Consider the following 23,347-nt stretch of genomic DNA (forward strand, 5'->3'; position numbering starts at 1 on the left):
GGCCACAACTGGAGTATTGTATCCAGTTCTGGGCACCGCCCTTTAGGACAGATGTGAAGGCCTTCGAGAGGGTGCAGAGAGATTTACTAGAATGATTCCAGGGATGAGGAACTTAAATTATGTGGATAGACTGGAGAAGCTGGAGTTGTTCTCCTTGGAACAGAGACGGTTGCGAGGAGATTTTGATAGAGGTATTCAAAATCATCAGGGGTCTAGACTGAGTAGATAGACAGAAACTGTTCCCATTGGCAGATAGGTCAAGAACCACAGGGCATAGATTTAAGGTGATTGGCAAAAGAACCAAAGGTGACATGAGGAGAAATGTTTTTTACACAGCGAGTGGTTAGGATCTGGAATGCACTGCCTGAGGGGGTGGTGGAGGCAGATTCAATCATGGCCTTCAAAAGGGAACTGGATAAGTACTTGAAAGGAAATAATTTGCAGGGCTACGGGGAAAGGGCGGAGGAGTGGGACTAGCTGGATTGCTCTTGCATAGAGCCAGCGCGGACTCAGTGGGCCGAATGGTCTCCTTCCGTGCTGTAACCTTTCTATGATTCTATGATTTACTGGGATGATACCAGAACTGTGTTGGGTTATACCTCTCAGGAAAGACTGAACAGACTGGGGCTCTTTTCTCTAGATAAGAGAAGGCTGAGAGGTGACCTGATGAGAGTTTTTCAAAATTATGATGCAGTTTGATAGGGTAGATGTAGAGAAAATATTTCCACTTGTGGGGGAATCCAAAACTAGGGCCCATAAACAAGATAGTCACAAATAAATCCAGTAAGGGATTCAGGAGAAACTTGTTTATCCAGAGAGTGGTGAGAATGTGGAAATCGCTACCACAAGGAATAGTTGAGGTGAATAGCATAGATGCATTTAAGGGGAAGCTAGATAAACACACAAGGGAGAAAAGAATAGAAGGAAATGCTGATAGGGTGAGATGAAGTAGGGAGGGAGGAGGCTCGTGTGGAGCATAAACACCGGCATGGACCAGTTGGGTCGAACGGCCTGTTTCTGTGCTGTAGACTCGATGTAATTCTATGTAAGTTCTGTTTAGTTTTTAAACGCTTATTTTTTCCAATTCTCCCCGACAAACTGTTGAAAAGAAAGTTTGTGGTGCTTGTCCACTTGATCCCTGACCAGGCATCTATTATTGGGCCTATTGCAGTTATTTCATTTTTAATGAGTCTGTGTATTGTACTTTCTTGGAGAAAAACAAATGTCATTTCAGTCCCTGTCATTTTTAGGTTGCGAATCAATGGCTTTAAGGCCACAGTATGAGTGCTGACGAGGTCTGTGATCTGATTGGGTCTTCAGATGACACATGTATGTCTGAAGGAGCACTTCCCAGACTGGAAAAGCCCAGCGCAATGACTTGGAGTCCACCATCCTGACCAGGATGTACATGAGGGACCTGAACAGAGAGGCACATTCAGGGGGAGTAAGGCCAATTGGTCTGTTGGCAAATATTCCTGAATTCCCTCTCCCCTCACCCCAAGTATCCAGGAAGGAATTATTCCCCCTCCCCCACAGGTAGTACAGAGGTACATGTTGTTTGGATTGTATGTTTTTTCTCTTGATAATTCCAAGTTTTTCCTCATTGAGATTTGTGCCTGCTCACGATTGGGTAGAACGTAGGTTACATGCCTCAGAATTTCCAGCCTTTACACCAGTGGCTAACTGTTGGATTGTGCTCACTCTTTACAATGTAGGTACCCAGTGTTAAAAATTCTGGGTGTAATTTTCACCTTTGCCAGCCCGTTTTTAACGATCGGGCCGGATTACCGCCCAGGAGGAGGAGGTGAGAATCATCTCTTCAGTGCCCATCTTGGCTCGTGTGTTCGGTCAGACAACAACAACATCTTGCATTTATTTTGCACCTTTAACGTAGAAAAACGTCCAAAGGAGCTCCACAGGAGCGATTATCAAACAAAATTTGACACCGAGCCACATAAAGAGATATTAGGACAGGTTGGTCAAGGAGAGAGGTTTTAAGGAGCATCTTAAAGGAGGAGAGCGAGGTAGAGAGGCGGAGAGGTTTAGGGAGGGAATTTCAAAGCTTAGGGCCTAGGCAGCTGAAGGCACGACCGCCAATGGTGGAGCGATTAAAATCTTGCAATAGGTCAGAATTGGAGGAGCGCAGAGATCTCGGAGGGTTGTAAAGCTGGAGGAGGTTACAGAGAGAGGGAGGGATGAGGCCATGGAGGGAATTGAACACAAGGATGAAAATTTTAAATCTGTGGCATTGTTGGACTCTGAGCCAATGTAGGTCAGCGAGCACAGGGGGTGATGGGTGAACGGGACTTGGTGCGAGTTAGGATACGGGCAGCAGAGTTTTGGATGACAGTCACCTGGTACACCATTGAATTGCTTTATTGGAGCTGAATCCAGAAATATCACAATCTGTTCAGCAATCAGATGAGCACCAACCAACTGGTTTAATATGTACCATTTTTATTGAAGTGGCGGCTGCAGGGCTCTACAAAATGAGTTAAATAAAATATGTAAGTGGGTGGAACAGTGGCAGATGAAATCTAATACAAGCATAGGTCGCTGCACATCGGGAAAAATGGGCGACATGAACACTTCACAAATAGTGATGAAATAGCAACTGATAAATGCTTTTCTTTTTTCTCCTTTTTTTCTTCTTTGTTTCTTTCTTTCCCTTCTCTTCCTCAATACCCGACCCAATGCAGAGCATCTTCGAATGATACAATTAGAAGGCTGGGCTATATGGCCAAAGCAGTAGAATATAAGGCAATAGAAGTCATGCTTGAACTTGTACAGGGCTCCGGCCAGACCGCACCTCGAGTCCTGCCACAGCTTATCTGCTGCTGAAATCCTCATCCATGCCTTTGTTACCTCCAAACTCGAATATTCCAGTGCTCTCCAGGCCAGCCTCCCATCTTGCACCTTCCGTAAACTTTTTTTTAATTCATTCATGGGATGTGGGCGTCGCTGGCGAGGCCGGCATTTATTACCCATTCCTAATTGCCCTTGAGAAGGTGGTGGTGAGCCGCCTTCTTGAGCTGCTGCAGTCCGTGTGGTGAAGGTTCTCCCACAGTGCTGTTAGGTAGGGAGTTCCAGGATTTTGACCCAGCGACGATGAAGGAACAGCGATATATTTCCAAGTCGGGATGGTGTGTGACTTGGAGGGGAACGTGCAGATGGTGTTATTCCCATGTACCTGCTAACCTTGTCCTTCTAAGTGGTAGAGGTCGCGGGTTTGGGAGGTGCTGTCGAAGAAGCCTTGGCGAGTTGCTGCAGTGCATCCTGTGGATGGTACACACTGCAGCCACGGTGCGCGGGTGGTGGATGGGGTGCCAATCAAGCGGGCTGCTTTGTCCTGGATGGTGTCGAGCTTCTTGAGTGTTGTTGGAGCTGCACTTATCTAGGCAAGTGGAGAGTATTCCATCACACTCCTGACCTGTGCCTTGTAGATGGTGGAAAGGCTTTGGGTAGTTAAGAGGTGAGTCACTCGCCACAGAATACCCAGCCTCTGACCTGCTCTTGTAGCCACAATATTTATGTGGCTGGTCCAGTTAAGTTTCTGGTCAATGGTGATCCCCAAGATGTTGTCGATGGGGGATTCGGTGATGGTAATGTCGTTGAATGTCAAGGGGAGGTGGTTAGACTCTCTCTTGTTGGAGATGGTCATTGCCTGGTACTTGTCTGGCGCGAATGTTACTTGCCACTTATCAGCCCAAGCCTGAATGTTGTCCAGGTCTTGCTGCTTGTGCGCACGGACTGCTTCATTATCTGAGGGGTTGCGAATGGAACTGAACTTGAGCTCATCCAAAACTCTATTTGACCCTGAGATGAGGTTCCAGCTCCATATCCGCTTCATCTCCAAGACCGCCTACTTCCACCTCTGTAACATCACCCGTCTCCGGCCCTGCCTCAGCTCATCTGCTGAAACCCTCATCTATGCCTTTGTTACCTGCAGACTCAACCAATCCAATGCTCTCCTGGCTGGACTCCCACTTTCCACTCTTAGTAAACTTTAGCGCATCCAGAACTCTGCTGCCCGTATCCTAACTCGCACCAAGTCCCCTTCACCAATCACCCCTTGTGCTCGCTGACCCACATCGGCTCCCGGTCCGGCAACGCCTCGATTTCAAAATTCTCATCCTTGTTTTCAAATCCCTCCATGGCCTCGCCGCTCCCTGTCTCTGTAACCTCCCCCAGCCCTACAACCCTCCAAGATCTCTGTGCTCCTCCAATTCTGGCCTCTTGCACATCCCCGATTGTAATCACCCCGCCATTGGCGGCCGTTCCTTCAGCTACCTAGGACCTAAGCTCTGGAAATACCTCCCTAAATCTCTCCCCCTCTCTCTCCTCCTTTAAGGCGCTCCCTAAAACCTACCTCTTTGACCAAGCATTTGGTCAGCTGGCCTAATATCTCCTTAATAAAAACAGAAAATGCTGGAGAAGCTCAGCAATGCTCCCCCGGCTGGCAGTCGAGTCTGGAGGTAATAAAGGCATGGGTGAGGATTTGAGCAGCAGATAAGCTGCGGCAGCAAAGAGAAAGATACAGAGTTGATGTTTCAGGTCGAAGACCTTTCGTCAGAAGTGTTCTGTTTTTATTTCAGATTTCCAGTATCCGCAGTATTTTGCTTTTGATCTAATATTTCCTTATGTGGCTCGGTGTCAAATTTCGTCCTATAACGGTCCTATGAAGCGCCTTGGGATGTTTTAACATGTTAAAGGTGCTGTATAAATGCAAGTTGTTATTGTGTCCAGTTCTGGTCACCAAGTTACAAGGAAAACATGCAAGTCCTGTAAACAGTTCAGTGAAGAGCCATGGTACTGGTCACTAGTGTCAGGGGTCTGAGTTACGAGGAAAGACTGGGGACAGTTGGGCTTTTCGGTCTTGAAAGGAGGTGACGAAGAGTTGATCTCATAGATATGTAACACTGTAAACAATATAGAAACGCTAAAACTGCATCATTCTTCAAACTGCATTCTGATAGTAGAGTAAGGGTTCAAACTAGTAAAAGGCAAACTTCGGCCCATTCTCGGAGTTCCTCGTACAGAGAGTGATCAACGTGTAGAATGAACTTCTGGGTCATCCTAAAATCATTTCAGAAACCTGCCCGGATGCGATAGCCTGAATGGTGGTCCCCCGCACTGTAATTTCTACCACCCAGGCTCTGTGATCATACTGTAAGCTATTCTGTGGATGAGCTCGGCTGGGCCTTCTCCATATCTATCTTGTGAAGTGGGTTTTAGCTGTACCATACAGTGCCATACTTTCCTGAGTGATCCCTCATTCCTGAACCATGTGTATCAGATAGCAACACATGCAAATATGTGAATTTATATTTATAGTTCTGTTAAGATGGGGATATATTGTGAGTCATTTCACAGCCTAAACCAGACTGTAGATGCTTCAATGACCATTGGGTCATACAATCAATTAGATTGTTATTTATGGCATCAGCAACTTGCATTTATATAGGGCCCACAGGAGTAATTATCAAACAAAATTTGGCATCGAGCCACATAAGGAGGTATTGGGACAGGAGGTAGGTTTTAAGGAGCAACTTAAAGGAGGAGAGAGAGGTAGAGAGATGGGAGAGGTTTAGGGAGGGAATTCCAGAGCTTAGAGCCTTGGCAGCTGAAGGCACAGCCACCAATGGTGGAGGGATTAAATTCAGGGATGCGCACGAGGCCAGAATTGGAGGAGCGCAGAGATCGTGGAAGGCGATAGGGGCTGGAGGAGGTTACAGAGATAAGGAAGGGTGAGACCACGAGGGATTTGAAAACAAGGATGAGAATTTTAAAATCCAGGCATTGTTGGACTGGGAGCCGATGTAAGTCAGCGAGCACAGGTGTGATGGGTGAACGGGACTTGGTGCGAGTTAGGATAAGGGCAGCAGAGTTTTGGATGAGCTCAAGTTTATGGAGGGTGGAAGATGGGAGGCCGGCCAGGAGAGCATTGGAATAATCGAGCCTGGAGGTAACAAAGGCATCGATGAGGGTATCAGCGGCACGAGGGTGGAGACGGGAGATGTTACGGAGGTGGAAGTAGGCGGTCTTGGTGATGGCAGTGAGGTACACCATGATGACAGTGCCATTCATGTAGTAGTAACACCCTAAGAGGATTGAGATGCTTATTTTATAAAACTCTTAACTTGTGGGATCTTTTGAATTGAGTGAAAAAAATGTCTCAAACCGATTTCAGTCAACGTGTAGGGTTCATGTGACACTGTCAGTCGAGCGGTTAAACACTGAGTATGACCAGTTAACAGAGCCTGCCGGTGAAGGGTTTTGAATTACCAGTAAAAATGCAGCCTACCCTCAGTGCTGTCGTGATTTTATACCATTTTGTCAGCATCTCTTAATTTAGTTTCCCCGAGCCGGTTGACACATCAAAATTCAATTTCGACAAAAAAAACCTTAAACGAAAAATTACATTGAGTTAATTTATAGCACAGAAACAGGCCATTCGGCCCAACAGATCTATGCCTGTGTTCATGCTCCCCACGAGCCTCCTCCCACCCCTACTGGAGATGAAAAGATTTCTAACCACCACCCTTGGCTGAGGGCAACATTCCGTCTTTCTAAGTCATTTCGCTTTAACCTTGTCTCCCGCTCCGTGCTCAGTCCATGGCCAGCAGTCAGCACCCTTCCCTCCGGGCTGCCACTAAGTGCTGCCAGCTGGAGCCTCGTCCTCTCTCCCTGTGTCTGCATGGCGTCTCCGCGTAGCAATAAGAATGAGAAAGCTAAATTAACAAATGGAGATTGATGGCTGCAAACCCAATGTCCTGCCAACTCCATAGTAGCATAGGTTGGCATCACTCTGTCAGTGCTTCCCGAGACTAATGTACAGTAAATCGTCATCAGTAAATCCGGCACAGGCAAGATGGGCCAAATGGCCTCTTTCTTTGCTGTGTCATTCTATGATGACTTGGCCATAGGCACCGCAAGACTTCACCACCATGGGTCATTGCAGCAACAACTACTTGCATTTATTTAGCGCTTTTAACGTAGTAGAAACATCTTCAAGGCGCTTCACAGGAGCACAATCAGACAGAATTTGACACCAAGCCACATAAGGAGATATTAGGACAGTTTGGTCAAAGAGGTAGGTTTTAAGGAGCCTCTTAAAAGAGAAGAGAGAGGTGGAGAGGTTTAGGGAGGGATTTCCAGAGCTTGGAGCCTAGGCAGCTGAAGGCATGGCCGCCAGTGGTGAGGGCGAAGGGAATGGGGGATGTAGATATGGTCCTTCTGAGTGACCAGGATGACATCCGTAACACATCAGTCATGGAGCCTCTGATTATATTTAAGATTATCTGCCAGTCAGCGCCATTTAGCAGCAGGAGAAAACAAACTAGTTTTAGAAGGGCCAACCTCGAAAGAAGGAGGTATGAACTGAAAGAAATTAATTGGGAAGTATAGCTAAAAACATAGGAACATATGAACAGGAGGAGGCCATTCAGTTAGATCATGGCCGATCTGTATCTTAACTCCATTTACCCGCCTTGGTTCCGTAACCCTTAATACCCTTACCCAACAAAAATCTATCAATCTCAGTTTTGAAATTTTCAATTGACCCCCAGCCTCAACAGCTTTTTGGGGGGAGAGAGTTCCAGATTTCCACTCCCCTTTGTGTGAAGAAGTGCTTCCTGACATCACCCCTGAACGGCCTGGCTCTAATTTTAAGGTTATGCCCCCTTGTTCTGGGCTCCCCCCACCAGAGGAAATAGTTTCTCTCTATCTACCGTATCAAATCCTTTAATCATCTTAAACACCTCAATTAGATCACCCCTTAATCTTCCACATTCAAGAGAATACAAGCCTAGTCTATGCAACCTGTCCTCGTAATTTAACCCTTTTAGTCCCGATGATGTGGAGATGCCGGTGATGGACTGGGGTTAACAATTGTAAACAATTTTACAATACCAAGTTATAGTCCAACGATTTTATTTTTAATCCCACAAGCTTTCGGGGGCTTTCCCCTTCCTCAGGCGGTGTGGAAGTGACAATTTCGAATCCTTCGCATTTTAAGATCACATAACAAAGCCTGGTGATTACTGTCCGTTGCCAAGGCAATCACAGTGAGCAGACAGAAAGGTGTCATCTAAAAGGCCACTGAATGTACAACCCCCCAAAAAAAAGGGGAAAAAAAGGAAAAAAAAGAAAAAAAAAAGAGAGAGAGACAGAACGAAGACAGTCAATGACCCGTTATATTAAAAACAGATAACATTTGTTCGCTGGTGGGGTTACGTGTAGTGTAACATGAACCCAAGATCCCGGTTGAGGCCGTCCTCATGGGTGCGGAACTTGGCTATTAATTTCTGCTCGACGATTTTGCGTTGTCGTGTGTCTCGAAGGCCGCCTTGGAGTATGTTTACCCGAAGGTCGGTGGCTGAATGTCCATGACTGCTGAAGTGTTCCCCGACAGGGAGAGAACCCTCCTGTTTGGCGATTGTTGCGCGGTGTCCGTTCATCCGTTGTCGCAGCGTCTGCATGGTCTCGCCAATGTACCATGCTCTGGGGCATCCTTTCCTGCAACGTATGAGGTAGACAACGTTGGCCGAGTCACAGGAGTATGAACCGTGCACCTGGTGGGTGGTGTCCTCTCGTGTGATGGTGGTATCTGTGTCGATGATCTGGCATGTCTTGCAGAGGTTACCATGGCAGGGTTGTGTGGTGTCGTGGACGCTGTTCTCCTGAAAGCTAGGTAATTTGCTGCGAACGATGGTTTGTTTGAGGTTGGGTGGCTGTTTAAAGGCGAGTAGTGGAGGTGTGGGGATGGCCATAGCGAGGTGTTCGTCATCATTGATGACATGTTGAAGGCTGCGGAGAACATGACGTAGTTTCTCCGCTCCGGGGAAGTACTGGACGACGAAGGGTACTCTGTTGGTTGCGTCCCGTGTTAGTCTTCTGAGGAGGTCTACACGATTTTTCGCTGTGGCCCGTCGGAACTGTCGATCGATGAGTCGAGCATCATATCCCGTTCTTACTGGGGCGTCTTTCAGCGTCTGTAGGTGTCCATCGCGTTCCTCCTCGTCTGAGCAGACCCTGTGTATTCGCAGGGCCTGTCCATAGGGGATGGCCTCTTTGACGTGGTTAGGGTGGAAGCTGGAAAAGTGGAGCATTGTGAGATTGTCCGTGGGCTTGCGGTAGAGTGAGGTGCTGAGGTGCCCGTCTTTGATGGAGATTCGTGTGTCCAAGAAAGAAACTGATTCTGAGGAGTAGTCCATGGTGAGCTTGATGGTGGGATGGAACTTGTTGATGTTATCGTGTAGTCTCTAGTGATTCCTCACCGTGGGTCCATAGAAAGAAAATGTCGTCGATGTATCTGGTGTATAGTGTTGGTTTGAGGTCCTGTGCAGTGAAGAAGTCCTGCTCGAACTTGTGCATGAAAATGTTGGCGTATTGGGGTGCGAATTTGGTCCCCATGGCTGTTCCGTGTGTTTGGGTAAAGAACTGGTTATTGAAGGTGAAGACATTGTGATCCAGGATGAAGCGGATGAGTTGTAGGATGGCGTCTGGAGATTGGCTGTTGTTGGTGTTGAGTATTGATGCTGTCGCAGCGATGCCGTCATCGTGGGGGATACTGGTGTATAGTGCCGAGACGTCCATCGTGGTGAGAAGTGTTCCTGGTTCAACAGGTCCGTGGGTACTGAGTTTTTGTAGAAAGTCTGTAGTGTCGCGACAGAAGCTGGGGGTTCCCTGTACGATGGGTTTCAGGATGCCCTCGATGTATCCAGAGAGGTTCTCACACAGGGTTCCATTGCCTGATACGATAGGACGTCCGGGTGTGTTGGCTTTGTGTATCTTTGGGAGGCAGTCGAAGTCTCCCACGCGGGGAGTACGTGGGATGAGAGTGCGTAGGATGTTTTGAAGGTCTGGATCGAAGGTCTTGATCAGTTTGTTGAGCTGATGGGTGTGTTCTTTGGTTGGATCTGCGGGTAACCGTCTGTAGTGTTCCTGGTTGTCCAGTTGTCGGTATGCTTCTTTGCAATAGTCCGTTCTGTTCTGTATGACGATGGCTCCTCCTTTGTCCGCTGGTTTGATGACGATGTTGCGGTTGGTCTTGAGAGCTTTGATGGCGTTGCGTTGTGCTCGGGTGACATTCTGGACTGTCTTCCGAGTGCGGCTGATGAATCTGGCATCGACGCATTTCCTGACAGCTTGAGCATACATGTCAAGCTGAGGGCAGCGACCCTCTGGAGGAGTCCAGTGAGACTCTTTCCTCTTCGGTTGCTGTATCGCGGATCCCTCTGTCTGCTGTTCCGGATCGTTGATTGTCTCATTGGGTTCGCTGCTGAAATCTTGGGGTTTGTGGTAGAATTCCCGGAGCCTCATTCTCCTGATGAATTCCTCTGTGTCTGCTGCGAGACTAGTGGGGTCTATTTTGGTGGTGGGGCAGAAATTGAGCCCTCGGCTGAGAACTTCGATTTCGTCTGGTTGAAGGGTGTGGTCGGACAAATTGACGATAGACTTCCCTGTGGTTGCTACCGTGGTACCAGGGGAAGCTTGGTCGATGCTGGTGGTGATGCCGAGTTTCTCAAGCTTCCTGCTCTTGGTTTTCATGTAGGCAGCGTAGTTCCGTTGCCTCGTCTGTCTGGCGGTATCTCGTAGCTGGTCTGCTGTGTCCTGAGTACAGGTTGAGAGTATGGACTCTATCTTAGTTTCGAGGTTGTGGCGTCTGCTGTAGAGTTGGTGTATGAGATGGTTGCGGAGTGTGCGAGAGGTACGGCGGCAGAGTCTCTCAGCATAATCCGAGTTGTATGTGGACTTGAGTGGGTTCGTGATCTGTAGTCCTTTCGGGATCTTGTCTGCTTTCTTGCAGCTCTGTAAAAACTTGATGTCTGTGTCTAAATGCGCGATCTTTTTGGATATCCTTTCCACTGTGAGCCGGCAGTTTGTGGTGTCGATGGTAGCCATGATGTGGAGATGCCGGTGATGGACTGGGGTTAACAATTGTAAACAATTTTACAACACCAAGTTATAGTCCAACGATTTTATTTTTAATCCCACAAGCTTTCGGGGGCTTTCCCCTTCCTCAGGCGGTGTGGAAGTGACAATTTCGAATCCTTCACATTTTAAGATCACATAACAAAGCCTGGTGATTACTGCCCGTTGCCAAGGCAATCACAGTGAGCAGACAGAAAGGTGTCATCTAAAAGGCCACTGAATAGACAACCCCCCAAAAAAAAAGGGGAAAAAAAGGAAAAAAAGGAAAAAAAAGAAAAAAAAAGAAAAAAAAAAGAGAGAGAGACAGAACGAAGACAGTCAATGACCTGTTATATTAAAAACAGATAACATTTGTTCGCTGGTGGGGTTACGTGTAGTGTGACATGAACCCAAGATCCCGGTTGAGGCCGTCCTCATGGGTGCGGAACTTGGCTATTAATTTCTGCTCGACGATTTTGCGTTGTCGTGTGTCTCGAAGGCCGCCTTGGAGTATGTTTACCCGAAGGTAGGTGGCTGAATGGCCTTGACTGCTGAAGTGTAGTCCCGGTATCATTCTCAGTAACCCAAAATGGATGAATAGAGCAACTAAACTGTTCGAAACTCAAATTATATGAGGACCACGAGAAAAAAGGAGATGGGAATGGGCACTCTAGGAATTCAATAAAATTGTTTGAGAGACGCTGAGATGCAAAAAGGGCTGGAGAGACAAGGATAGCAAAAGATGTTCAGCACAATACCAACCTATTCTTCCAGTATCATAGCAGAAATAGAGTAGTTTGAGTCAAAGCTAAAATTCTAAAGAATAAATATGGGCAGTGAAACATAAAATAGATTACACTTAGAATATTTTCAAGTAATCTGCATAAGATTCGGTCTCATGCATAAAGAGGCTCGAGGATGTTTTTGTTCCAAAGTTGCAAAGGCTTTATTAAGAAGTTACAATATGAGTGGTTAAGATGTTAAAATGCAAGGGTACAATTATTACATATTAAATAAGATGGGATACAACCTAGCAAAGCTTAACACCGACAAGGTTCCAAGACAATCACTCTTGAAGGTCCGAGTTGTAACACTTGAGCGGTCCCGCCTCGCTCCGAGAATATTCTAACTAGTATACTTGAAGCCTCGAGTTATAAACCGCCCATTGGTTCTTAAAGAACTTTGCATCCCGCTCCTCTCTTTTTGAGCCCGCACATCAATCATTCTTTCTGTCACGTTCCACAAGAAGGCAGAAACAGACAACTAACGGTTTCCCCATGACATGATCCTATAAATATTGAGGAGATAATGGAGACATGGGGCTAAAATTTAATCCCCAAGAGCGGGTGGGTTGAGTGCGGGTGGGGAGTAAAAATACTCAGTGTTCAGAGTGGGACCGCATCCCGGCTCCAACACGCCTACTTCCGGGTTTGACCCAGCTGCGTTTGGATGCGCACACGTGCTTTTGACACCTGGAAGTTATTTAAAGAGCCAATTTAGGTATTTAACGTACTTAATGCCATTAACTTTTTGTGTACTGAGTTACACAAACCATTTTAACTTCTCCTGAACAGTCAGTTGCAGCCAACCCTCATTTGGACCTTTAAACCAGTGATTGACACGTGAAGAAAAGGTGAGTTTTTGCAGCAGGGCTTGGGCATTAAATTTTAGCCCCATTTGGATCTATTCAGCAGCACATCTGAGGAGGAGGCACATCACCATCCGTAGCAGGCGAGGCGTGCAGTTCTGGGACCTGCAGAAGAACAGAGAGGGGGCCGAGGCCGCAGGAGGCACTACCCACATGAGAGGGTCTATAGGCAGAGGCTGAGCTTCCTGGACCTCTCTGAGGAGCAGTGCCAACGAAGGCTCAGATTGAGTCGCCAGGTGGTCGTAGACACCTGCTGGCTCCTTCATGCAGAGCTGCTCCCGGCTGGGCCTGGTGGCTACGCATTGCCCATTCGCAGTTAAAGTCACCACTGCCCTCAATTTCATTGCCTCCGGATCCTTCCAGGGCACCACTGGTGACACCACCAGGATCTCAGTCATCTGCTCAGAAGTGTATACGACAGATCACGGATAGCTTGTTTGCCAGGGCATCCCACCACGTCAACTTCCCCCGCGACGACATCAGCCAGACTGAGAGGATAGTGGGTTTTCACTCTCTGGCTGGCTTCCCATGGGTACAGGGTGCAATTGATTGCGCACACATAGTAATCCGAGGCCCTGCACATGAGCCAGGAATGTTCATCGACCGAAAGGGATATCACTCCATCAATGCGCAGCTGGTGTGCGGCCACCGGAAGAGTTTTCTGCAGGTGTGTGCCAAATTCCCTGGCAACTGCTGTGATTCCTTCATTTTGAACGAATCCAACATCCCGGCCCTCTTCCATGCACAAGACAGACTTAAGGGTCGGCTCCTTGGAGACAATGGATACCCCCTGCAGATGTGGCTCATGACACCTGCGAGAAACCCCACCAGTGAGGCACAGTAGCAGTATAACAACAATCACATCACCACCAGGTCTGTTATTGAACAAGCCATAGGAATGCTCAAGATGCGCTTCAAGTACCTGGATTAATCTGGGGAATCCCGTCAGTACTCACCGGCGAGGTTGTGTAGAATAATACTCGTGTTTTGCTTCCTGCACAACATCGCTCAACAGAGAGAGTTACAGGTGGATGAGGTCCCATGCGCTCATGAAACATCCACATCTGCCATCAACGTTGAAGAAGACAACTCCGACGAGGAGAAGGACGACGACGACAGGCAACCCACCGCCAGAGTAACGGCTGCTCCCGGCGCCCGGGCGTCACTCATATCCAACAGGTTCTCAAAAGGAGATCTGAAAAGTAAAGATAGTGAAGTACTTAGAGACCGCCTGGAACAACCACCAGTCGTTCCCGACCCCCCCGCAACCCGATTTCCTCCCCCCCACCCCGGCTTGCACAAAACAGTCGTTCAATCACGTGTACACCCGCTGTAAATGCACCCAGTGGGTGGCATCGAGTTTTGGTGTTCATGATGAAGCATACGTAAGGGCGTTTTCACAAAAGGGACTCGAGAATGGACCAGGTGGGGCAGTGGTGATGACAATTATAATATTTAATGTGCATGTAAGAAAAAAAAATGAAAACCATGACATTTAGTCAGACATCCTTGTGCGTACCTTTGGTGATTACAAAACCTTAGCATTCCTCTTCCGACTATTTCTAAGTGATGCATTCCCTGTAGCTTCAGCAGAGATAGTGGCAGGTTGCTCAGGTCCCTGCCCTGACTGCTGAGATGCTCTCGGCCTAAGCCCTCTGGGTTTTGGAGCCCATGAGGGCCCCTCCAAAGACTGTTCCACCTGCACCTGTTCAGGGGAAGACTCAGCCATCGTGAGAGGAAGCAGCATTGTGGGGACTGGTTGAGGGGGGTGGGAGGGGGCAAGGGGTGAGACGTGGGAGCGCTTTGAGTGGCGTCCCCACTTTCATGTCCCCTTTCGCCGTCGTCCCTCTCCTGGGCCAGAGCCACATCACTCTGACCGCTCTGCTGGACAACAGCTTGGAGCAGATCTGTGACGCATTCTAAGGCCACGGTTAAAGTATCTGTCAGCCTGTTTAAGGCGGCAGACATTTTGGCATCCAGAGTCCGCACGCCCATTGTCATGGCCTGAAGACTCATCTGTGAGCCGTGCTGGAAGCTCAAAGGAGGTTGCCATTCTCTCCATTGTAGACATTCTCACATTTACCTGCGCCACCATTCCACTGATACTAGAGATGGTGGAATTGGTGGAGATTGTGCGTGCCACATCTTCCAGTAGCTCGCAAGGCGCAGTTGTACCTCGATCATTCTCATTCTCATCGATGGCCCCCGGGGTTCAGCATCTGTGTCCAGATGAGCAGAGCTTGGAGAGGGGTGCGTCCACCGACACGGACTCTCCACAGCTGTCCCTGCCATCGGTGTCTGCTCGTGCTCACTTGTGAGTGGTGACTCACCAGGGTGACAACCCAACTATCTGCCTAACAGACCCACTGAGGTGTGAGTATCTGTGCCGGTGCATGGCTGGATAAGATGTGACGGTGCACCCTCAGAAGCAGGGAGCTCCTCTGAGGAATCACTCTCGTCCATGGCGTGTGCCTCCTCATCATTCCTTGAAGGCCTAAAAGGGAACATAAAGCAATATTAACAATCATCGCAGAAGTTAGTTTGCAGTGAGCACACTGAGGTATGCAACGGGTCAATCATTGATCACATCAATTCATTTTGTGTGTGAGGAATGTTAATGTTTTGTCACCAGCCGTTTGCAGGTTGCTAGTCTCGCCATCTCCAACAGCCAGGCATTCCAGCATCCAGCTGAGCTCGAAGGCCGCCTCCTCCTCCTCCTCCTCCTCCTCCTCTGTCAGGGGCACTATTTGTGGAGGCCCCCCTCCAGTCTGACTCCTCTCCCGTGCATTTTGAGCACTCTTCTACAAGGGCAGAAAGAACAAATGTGTGAGTGAGTGAGGGTGACGGGGTTACCCGTTGGATGCATTGCTCTGGGTCAGGCTGACAATGAAACAGATGCATCAGAGGGAGAGTATCAGACAGATTGATCATATTGCATCAGGATTGGGGTGAGTGGGAGTGGTGGGTGCACAAATGGGGAGGTGAGGAAGTGTACAGAAAGGGAAGGTAAGTTGATGATGAGACTTAAGTGGGTGTGAGGAGTGATGTGATGGAGTAGGCTTTGCAAGACAGAGCATGAGTGGGGTAATGTACACCACAGGATGTGGGTGAATCAGTTACTGTACTCACATTTCCTGCCCTGGTTAGGTCATTAAAGCACTTCCTGCACTGCATTCACGACTTTGCCCCCATGCTCCTGCTGCTCAGCTCCTCTGCCACCTGGCGCCAGACCCTCTTGGTGGCAGAGGCAGGGTGGTTCCTCCAGTATCGTTTAACTGGACTTTCAGATAGCTTTTGACAAGGTTCCACATGAAAGACTTTTAATTAACTAAAAGCCACAAGAGTCCGGGGTGGAACGTAGGTCAAGATAAGCTAGTTAAAAATTGGAAATCAAGTACTTGTTATGATCTGGAGTGCGCTGCTTGAAAGGTGGTGGAAGCTGATTCAGTAATAACTTTCAAAAGGGAATTGGCTAAAGACTTAAAAAGGGAAAATATGCAGGGCTATGGGGAAAGAGCAGGGGAATGGGACTAATTGGATAGCTCTTTCAAACAGCCGGCACAGGCATGATGGGCCAAATGGCCTCCTTCTGTGCTGTAACATTCTATGATACTCGAGATATATTTCAGAAGTGGGGGGTGGGGGAAGATGTTGAGTGGAGCCCTAGAGGGGTCAGTGATTGGACCCCCAGACTATCTAATCTGCATTAATAATCCATGCCAACTTGCAAATTTGCTGAAAACTCTAAAATGGGAGCAGCAATAGGGACAATAAAGAGGTGCTACAATTCAGGCTTCTACCCAATACCTTCTCAATGCAAAATTAAAGTTCCGTTATTGAGCCAATGCTTCCTTTGAACTAAAGTAATAAAGTAACTGGGCTAACATGCCACAGGGCGAATGGCAAGCCTTTTTATGTTTGACATTTGAGTCAGAAATGGTACATGCTACCACTACGGACTAGATCTCCATTCATAGTCAATGAGTGGAAATTCTAGCCCCCTTTCACTTGCTCTCTTTGAATTGGCAGAAAGCACCATGTTGATGGATTTATAACTCAGGCTTCAAATCTGCAACTCTGGATTATTAAGAAGTAAGATTATACAGAAATAAGAGTGAATTAACAGATAAATATAACAACATTTGTACTTTACTAAATCAACTCTAAAACAATAAAAGTTCTGATGTCTAGCTGTGTTTTGAAATAAGTTTTGACCATGAGTCCATATTGAAACGCCCTAATTGGGAACGGAATCTCATGGATTCACTATAGTCCCCGATTTATATAGAAATGCAATGAAAAAGGAAACCCAAGAACATGGGGTACAAGCTTATACATTTATCTGCTTGCTTTGATGCCCAAGCTCCATAGAGGAAGGTGAAAAAAAACAGTTTTTCCCAACTAATGAAAACTAACTCCTTTGAGTTACTTACTTTAGTCTAGAGACAAAAGTAAATTTCAGCATGAAAGAAAGACTTGCATTTATATAGCGCTTTTCATGACCCCAGGACATCCCAAAGCGCTTCACAGCCAATTAATTATTTTTGAAGTGTAGTCACTGTTGTATAATGTAGGAAACACGGCAGCCAATTTGCGCACAGCAAGGTCCTGCAACAGCAATGAAATAGATGACCAGATAATCTGTTTAGGTGTTGGTTAAGGGATAAATGTTGGCCAGAACACCACCATTTGCTCCTTCTGTCCATCAATGCTCACTTCCCTGTCTCCCCTGTTGTGCGTTTCCTCGTACTGTTCTGATGTTCCGCTCCACTTCTTTTCTTCAACATCCATGACATCAACCGAGGATGTTTGGCGGATAGTAACATCAATAAATAACTGGCTTCCTTCAGACTCGCTACCTTTGAGTCTCTCATTATATGACTTACGAATAGTCCATGACAGTAAGAAGATCGAACTTGCATTTATACAGCAAGTTCTCATGTCCTCAGGATGCTGAAAGCTAACTTACAGTCAATACTTTGAATCGCAGTCAATGTTATACAGGCAATTTGCGCATAGCACGATTCCACAGATAGCAAATGAGATGAATGACCAGTTAATCTGTTTATTTAGTGACTGGTTGAGAGAGCAATATTGGACACTGGTAGCACCGAATCCTCTGATATATATATGTGATATGTTAAAAGATCTATGTAAACAAGCAGACCGGTTCATTCAAAAGGCGTCATCTCATAGATACATAGGAACAGGAGTAGGCTGTTCAGCCCCTTGAGCCTGTTCTGCCATTCAGTTAGATCATGGCTGATCTGTACCTCCACTCAATTTCCCTGCCTTTGCTCCATATCGTTTGATACCCTTACCCAACAAAAGTCTATCGATTTCAGTCTTGAGATCTCCAATTGTCTCCCAGCATCCACAGCCTTTTGGAAGGTGGTGGGGGGATTCCAGATTTCTACTGCGCTTTGTGTGGAAAAAGTGCTTCATGATTTCCCTCTTGAATGGCCTGGCCCTAATTTTAAGATTACGTTCCCTCGTTCTTCCCCACAGAGGAAATAGTTTCTCTGTATCTATCCTATCAAATCCTTTTGACATTTTAAACCCCTCGATCAGATTACCCTTCAGTGCTACACTGAAGCGATAGCCTAGAGTAGTCTCAGGTTCTGGAACAGGACTTGAATCCACAACCTTCTGACTCGGGAAGGGGGTGGGGGGTGTGCAACACCTGGATCCAGCTTATTGAACAGAAGGAGTGACCTGCTGCATCCCCGCTGGACCTCGAACAATTCTGATATTTTTACCTTCGAGTCTTTAATTAAAAGGTGGTTTCTTAAAAAAGAAACAACTTGTTTCAGAGGATCGAGCAAACAAAGCAGAGTAGGGATTTTTGATCTATTTCTAATAAATCTGCAGTGTTGGAGCCAATTAAACCATCTGTTATAGTCTGGCGGTGACAAGTGTTTAGTGTTTGTTGATTGGCCATGGAGCAATTCTATTTTTAGGTAATGTGTTGCATTTTATTAGATCCAATAAGATAATACGTTTGAGGATGTATAATTTATGGCAGTGTGTTACATTTCCTGCAGTACTTTGGCTCCTTGCACATTAACTGCTGCTGTGAAATACAGTGGAATCTTTTTTTAATGTAGTGTGCAGTTTTATTAACTAGCACCTAATTCACTAGTGCTTGTTTAATGTATTTCATTCTATTTTGTTGGGATGTGTTCAACACTTTTATTATTCTTGTACCTGTAGAGACGCACACATTTGCTGTCTCTTTAATCATCAGAACTGTTAATTCAAGGTTGTAAAAAAAAAAGTCTTTTGGCTCCATGTAAACCTCTGCTGTCCGTATCCTAACTCGCACCAAGTTCCGTTCACCCATCGCCCCCTGTGCTCACTGACCTACATTGGCTCCTGATCTGGGAACGCCTCGATTTTAAGATTCTCATCCTTGTTTTCAAATCCCTCCGTGGCCTCGCCCCCTTCCTATCTTTGTAACCTCCTCCAGCCCTACAACCCTCCGAGATCTCTGCGCTCCTCCAATTCTGGCCTCTTGCCCATCCCCGATTTCCATCGCTCCACCATTGGCAGCCGTGCCTTCAACTGCCTCGGCCCTAAGCTCTGGAATTCCCTCCCTAAACCTCTCCACCACTCTCTCCTCCTTTAAGACGCTCCTTAAAACCTACCTCTTTGACCGAGCTTTTGGTCACCTGTCCTAATATCTCCTTATGTGGCTCGGTATCAAATTTTGTTTGATAATCGCTCCTGTGAAGCGCCTTGGGACGTTTTACTATGTTAAAGGCGCGAAATAAATGCAAATTGTTGTTGTAATTCGAGGTGGAAGCTGTTCTGTCCTCCCATTTTTGGAGAAAAGCCTTTTTTGAAGAAAGTTTAAAACAAGTCTTTAACTCGCTCTCGGCTTTATAGAAAACTCCAGAACGAATAGTCAAAAAAAAAAATCTGTACTGACGTCTAAAATAATCTAATCAAATTAATAAATCTCTCAAGATAAAAACAAAATGCTGGAAATACACAGCAGCTTGGTCAGCATCTAAAAGTAAAAAGATAAGGTAATTTCTCAGGTGGATGTCCTACTGAAAGATGCACACCTAGAACATTAATCTGTCTTCATCAAATGCTGACTGACTGCGTGTTGTATATTTCCAGCATATCCTGCTTTTATGTCAGATTACCAGCATTTGGTTCCTTGTGTCTGTTTGTCTGTCTCTCTGTCCTCTCTCTCTGTCCTCTCTCTCTCTCTCTCTCTCTGTCCTCTCTCTCTCTCTGTCCTCCCTCCCTCTCTCTCTGTCCTCCCTCTCTCTCTCTCTCTGTCCTCCCTCTCTCTCTCTCTGTCCTCCCTCTCTCTCTCTCTCTCTCTCTGTCCTCCCTCTCTCTCTCTCTGTCCTCCCTCTCTCTCTCTCTGTCCTCCCTCTCTCTCTGTCCTCTCTCTCTCTCTCTCTCTCTGTCCTCTGTTCTCTCTCTCTCTCTCTCTCTCTCTCTCTCTGTCCTCTGTTCTCTCTCTCTCTCTCTCTGTCCTCTCCCTCTCTCTCTCTCTCTGTCCTCTCCCTCTCTCTCTCTCTCTGTCCTCTCCCTCTCTCTCTCTCTCTCTGTCCTCTCCCTCTCTCTCTCTCTCTGTCCTCTCTCTCTCTGTCCTCTGTTCTCTCTCTCTCTGTTCTCTGTCCTCTGTTCGTTCTCTCTCTCTCTCTCTCTCTCTCTCTTTCTTTCTGTCTCTGGCTTTCTCTTTCTCTTTCACTTTCTCTGTCTCTCTCTTCCTCTGTCTCACATGGTCTGTGTGTATGTGTGTCTCCCTCTCTCCCTCATTATTTACACAGGTTGTGATGTTAACAAGTACGTTGTACTGTGTTGGAGTGCTGGTGTGTTTTTGTTAAAGGACTGGCCCATTGTATTGTTGTAAATTTGTTCTGCTCATCTTTATAATCAGCCCTCTTCATAATGTGATACCTAGACATGCGTGACGCTTTTACTCCATAATTTTTTTAAAATATTCATTCATGGGACGTGGGCGTCGCTGGCAAAGACGGCATTTATTGCCCATCCCTAATTGCCCTTGAGAAGTTGGTGGTGAGCTGCCTTCTTGAACCGCTGCAGTCCGTGTGGTGAAGGTTCTCTCACAGTGCTGTTAGGTAGGGAGTTCCAGGATTTTGACCCAGTGACGATGAAGGAACGGCGATATATTTCCAAGTTGGGATGATTTGTGACTTGGAGGGGAACGCGCAGGTGGTGTTGTTCCCATGTACCTGCTGCCCTTGTCCTTCTAGGTGGTAGAGGTCGCAGGTTTGGGAGGTGCTGTCGAAGAAGCCTTGGCGAGTTGCTGCAGTGCATCCAGTGGATGGTACACACTGCAGTCATGGTGCGCCGGTGGTGAAGGGAGTGAATGTTTAGGGTGGTGGATGGGGTGCCAATCAAGCGGGCTGCTTTGTCCTGGATGGTGTCGAGCTTCTTGAGTGTTGTTGGAGCTGCACTCATCCAGGCAAGTGGAGAGTATTCCATCACACTCCTGACTTGTGCCTTGTAGATGGTGGAAAGGCTTTGGGGAGTCAGGAGGTGAGTCACTCGCCACAGAATACCCAGCCTCTGACCTGCTCTTGTAGCCACAATATTTATGTGGGTGGCCCAGTTAAGTTTCTTGTCAATGGTGACCCCCAGGATGTTGATAGTGGGGGATTCGGCGATGGTAATGCCGTTGAATGTCAAGGGGAGATGGTTAGACTCTCTTGTTGGAGATGGTCATTGTCTGGCACTTGTCTAGCGTAAATGTTACTTGCCACTTATGAGCCCAATCCTGGATGTTGTCTGGGTCTTGCTGCATGAGGAGCTCTGGCAGGGATTCTGCATACACGGATTTGGCCACTATTGTTCTTCTGATTTTACAATTGCGGTTTCAGTATTTGTTGAAGCCTGGCCATAATTCGGCCAAACTAAGAGGACCCCAGTCATTTCCACTTGTTACACACAGCTTTCTGTAACTTGCAACCCCAGAAATACAGACTGTGTGGCAGTAAATTTAAAAACAAAACAAGTAACTTCATGTCACAGGTAAAAAGAACAATGGTGAATGCTGAAAATCTGAAATAAAAACATAAATGAATGGAGATACCAGTGGGTCAGGCAGCATCCAAGAAAGTTAATTTTTAGAGTGGAATTCATCACTAGCACAGCCATGTTACCATGGTTTCTGCATTTCCATCAATCTATACTGCATTTAGTGTAATATCTACTGCTAGACCTTTGTCCAGGGTGTGTGTTACTCTCTCACTACCCAGGGTGTGTGTTGTCTCTCTCTCTCTGTTTTCTCTCTCTCTCTGTTTTCTCTCTCTGTGCTCAGGGTGTGTGTTGTCTGTCTCTCTCTCTCTCTCTCTCTGTGCTCAGGGTGTGTGTTGTCTGTCTCTCTCTCTCTCTCTCTCTCTGTGCTCAGGGTGTGTGTTGTCTGTCTGTCTCTCTCTCTCTGTGCTCAGGGTGTGTGTTGTCTGTCTCTCTCTCTCTCTCTGTGCTCAGGGTGTGTGTTGTCTGTCTCTTTCTCTCTCTCTCTCTCTCTCTCTCTGTGCTCAGGGTGTGTGTTGACTCTCCTTCAGATTTTAATTTTGTTCCTTGCGTTATTTCCCCTTCAGAAAGGCTCACCTGTACTCTCTTCCAATTCTCTTTCAGAATTCTCTTTGTGCAGAAGAGGGGCTGAAATGTAATTATTGTTTTTGTGTGGTGGGTGCATTTTTCTTTATTTTCGTGAATGATGTCAGTGTTGGAAATTGATTGCAATGAATTGTACACATCAAGCACTCCCTGGTGAAGTATAGTAGGTCAGTTACAGAATAAAGCTCCCTCAACTCTGGCCCAGCACTCAGTCCCAGTCTGAGAAACACTCTTTTTGCAGTAATGTGAATCTTCCAATTTCCCACGGGAATCCTCCTCCGAACCACATAATATTGCCAATTTAATGCTTAATTAATGCCAAATTAGAGGTACTTCTGTGCTGTGAACTCGTGCCTTCTAGGAACTGGATAAGGACTGTGCACACTCATTTCATAAAGAATGCTTGCAGGCAGTGGAAGCTGGCACCAGCTTAGGTCGCATTGGAATGCAGAGATCTGAGGACAATGTACTAACTCCAGTTCCCCACAATGATGCCGCAATTTCATATGGAATCTTCGCTATTGATTTAAAAAGGAATTCTTACCTTTGTGACCTTCTTAAATACTGAAGTGCTGAGAAGAATTTCTCTTTTTTTAGTGTATGAATTATTTTGAAATGTACTTTCTGCTGTTTCAAATTGGTATGTTGTACAAAAAGTGATGATGGTGCTACTGTGTCAGTAGATCTTGGACAGCATCTCAGTGCAGTTTTATAATTTAAAAAAAAATGATTTAAAACAGTGGAAATTTAAGACCCATCACTGAAAGAAGAAATAAATATTACTGTAGGGGTTCATTGGGGCCTGTGATGTGCAACCAGAAAGAGTAGAAGCAGAATCCGTAATGGCTTTTAAAATAGATGAATATTTGATTTTTTTATGGGAGTGAGTATTGACACCACTGCTTTGTGTGAGTGGTTAAATGGTGTCAATATTCAATGAGTTGGAGATGGGGCGGGACTTACAGCAAACAGAATCTATTTACTCAGAGTCTCTACGCACTACAGCAAACAGAACTCATGACCGAAACTACAGCAACCTCTCCCAATAAAAGCAGGGGGATTTCTCCAGCAAATGCAGTGAATGGAGGATAGTTACATAATACAATTTATGTGAGTAAAATCAATCCCAGTCACTTACAGCAGTGCGGTCACCAGGAGTGATTGTCAGGGGGAATT

At 46.6% G+C, this 23,347-nt stretch overlaps 1 protein-coding gene across 2 annotated transcripts in view; it reads left to right on the top strand.

Moving 5' to 3' along the window:
* Positions 1-23,347, top strand: part of LOC137327517 (1,4-alpha-glucan-branching enzyme-like) — a 426,685-nt gene that overhangs the window by 316,878 nt on the left and 86,460 nt on the right. The window lies entirely within an intron of this gene.

The sequence above is a fragment of the Heptranchias perlo genome, chromosome 11 (genome assembly GCF_035084215.1).
Source record: "Heptranchias perlo isolate sHepPer1 chromosome 11, sHepPer1.hap1, whole genome shotgun sequence".
Taxonomy (NCBI): domain Eukaryota; kingdom Metazoa; phylum Chordata; class Chondrichthyes; order Hexanchiformes; family Hexanchidae; genus Heptranchias; species Heptranchias perlo.